The sequence below is a fragment of the Hyposmocoma kahamanoa genome, unplaced genomic scaffold, assembly GCF_003589595.1.
Source record: "Hyposmocoma kahamanoa isolate Upper Pololo Valley unplaced genomic scaffold, ASM358959v1 100021, whole genome shotgun sequence".
In the NCBI taxonomy this organism is placed as follows: Eukaryota; Metazoa; Arthropoda; class Insecta; order Lepidoptera; family Cosmopterigidae; genus Hyposmocoma; species Hyposmocoma kahamanoa.
Genome location: NW_020653200.1, coordinates 8,546,725 through 8,549,879, shown reverse-complemented (window position 1 = coordinate 8,549,879; position 3,155 = coordinate 8,546,725).

Genomic DNA, 3,155 nt, shown 5'->3' with positions numbered 1-3,155 from the left:
CTGAAACCGAAATAATCGATTCATGGTTTATCGAAAACTTTTTAGACAATATGAAATATTTCGCGAAGATTTATATCTCTATCCACCGACTTTTTCTGACTTATCCCCCATGCATAATTACTCTTACAATATTTGTCGCTCTGGTTTCTAGCTTTTACATTGTAGAAACAATCATATTTTTGCACCAAATAGATAGAATGGAGACTTTTCACCTGAACCCATGTTATTTCTGGTATAGTATGTAAACAACCTATTTTGTAGACGCTTGACGTCACGCTGCGCCTGCCATCGCAACATAATTGTCGAGCATACTATGTATCTACAATATCGCTTCCATTCCATTCCCCGCAATGTAAATTTAGCCTAAGTGTAAGCGTGCGATCGGGTGAAGTGCGTTATTGGCATGGTAGATAGTTTTCAAAATACCTATTATGCTATAGCGCCGGAGCTTAACAACCCACTTGAGACATCTTTATATGTAGGCTAGTTGTTCCGTGGTTTATACTCATGGATATTACGTCATACTCGATGTGTGAATTCGTATTACCATGCTATTTGTTTCCACCGTGTCGTGGTTAAAAAATAATTCACGAAATGTATAGATAGAACAAAAGCTAAAAAGGAACATAAATCTTCGTAATCAAGTACCTACTTACTTTTTACTTTCATTAATTTTGCGAAGATAATCCAAATTAACACTGTCGCGTTTCTTAGGCTAATGAGCTAAATTTTTTTTGTTGGGCTTAGCAAGGACTTACTTCTTTATTATAGCCCATACTGCGCCATGTCTGATCATTTTACTATAGTATTTCTGTCAGCGCATGAATTGTGGAATATAATGAACACGTCACCATAATGGACAAACGGGCCAATATCTAATGAAAATTATACAGCACGCCCTTGTGTTCCTCACATTTTAGGTGGCTTCAAATTAGATACTTGTAAAAGCGGTGCAGTGGGGCGACAGTGGTGCGACAGCCGCGACACTGTGGCGCTTCAATAATTTTTAGTTCACATGTGACTGCAAAAGTGGCGCGTGCGTGTCACGACCGTGGCGCTGCAAATGAACTTCTAAGTATTGTACGAAATTTATTATTGCTGCGCTTATACAAACGTCTAATTTGATGGCGCCCTTATACTACATTTACTTTTTTTTAATCGGTCCAAAATACAATAGAATATCATTACATAAATATTTTTGAGAGAGGTAACCCTTAATAATGTACAAAATAGACAAAACAATGACGAAACATGGCTGCAAGAGCCTACTTATCCTTCCCGACATTGTTGTTTTGCAGTGTAAGCAAGTTAATATAATTATCGTGAGAATCAAACGCAGTGTCTTTGTTCGTTCCTCAATTACCGAACCTGAAACTTAATCCAGAAATAACGAAACCATCTATTGCGTGTTGCTCATAATACGCAGTATAATTTAAAAGGAATATAGACATAAATATTTACGTTATGTAGACAACATCACCTACGTTACTCTGATCTCGAAATAAGTAACTAAGTACTCCTAAAAGACTTACGTTATGGACATCAGAAACAACGATGGTACCACAAACACCCAGATTTCAGATAACATAGAAAACTTAGTTTTTCTACATTGATCCAGCCGGCTGAATCTTAGGGATGGCGACACCATGAAAACCGGTGTGCGTGCCACTCGACCACGGCAATTATGAATTAATTCAATTCAAAGACTTCAATTTGTGTGCAAAACATAACACTACAGAAACTATATGTTGCAAACAAAACACTATCAATAGTGAAAGTGTTTTGTTTTAGTGTTGAATTTTGTCGGAGTATCAGTACCGTAGAACCGTGAACAGACGCGACAGTCTATTATACCTTTTGGGATTGGGAATGAGCTAGGCAGGCAGATAATATTGAGATAGTATTATAACCTGGGGGCGTAGCTCAGGTTGCGTAGCGGTTAGGAGGTATTTTATAACTATAAACTGGGATTAACTTCAAAATTAGATGTTTATTGTATTTTTTTACATGTTCACTTACGAAGGCTACTTCTAGATCTGCCAAGATGTTCTTTTCTCTCTCTATTTTCTTAAACACATTCTAAATACAAATCTATATTTACTCAGCCAGTACTTCTACTCATAGAGTAGAGCCTAGACTACAGTATTATCGTAATTGTATGATAATACATAACAAAACCAAAACAAATGAATCGCGTACCTGTAGAAGGTTATTCACACTTCTGTACTGATATTTTTGAAGATTTTTTGCGATACCAACGTACACACGATGGCATTATTTAATTGTTTAAAAGAAGAGAACATACGAATTACTAAAAAGAAAAACAATTTATGTAAAAGAAAAATTACAGTCGAGTTGTTGAAATTATTAAATTATTTTTTTATTTCAGAAACTTACAAATTTCACATGGACAGTGTTAAGCTTGCAATATTGCATTTACAGCAAGACATCTGTGTCTGAACTAGATTATTAATTGTCTGTATTTTTTTATTTCGATGTTAAGTTATTAATTTTCCTTACAATTTAAATTCAAATATATTTATTCGTCAACATAGGTTACAGTAGATACATTGAAATACATAGTGATAAATAAACTTATGGTGACCCTCTATGCTGCGCCTCAAGGCATACGAAGTAAATGAGTATAACTTCCTGAAATAAAATCTTTAGACCGTGCAACTTACTCTTTTTTATATTATGGTCACCATAAAAACTGTTTTATTCGTATTAAACATACTATATTATTGTGTAGAACACTCTATTGGTTATTAATCTATGACATTATGTTTTGTCTTGTTTTAACATGCGTAATGACGCATTAACATGCTCGCGGAAACGAGATAATTAATAAAAAGCTCAAAAACATTCCTTACCGAATCAATGGGAATAATTTGAAACTTTAAATTTATATTCACACAATTTAGTGAAATGGCGAAATGTGAGGAACAATCCGATGTGAATTCATTTTCAAAAGGGACCACTTCTGCGTCCGCCATTTCAAGATGTTTGACAACCAACTATAGGTACGCGACGTAGGTCCGAAAAAATAATTTGATTTACTAAATGTAACAACCGCGAAAACCTAACAACTCGATATCAAAAATACGTACAGCATTTTTATTGCCTGAACTAACATTGTATAAGAAAAAACATAA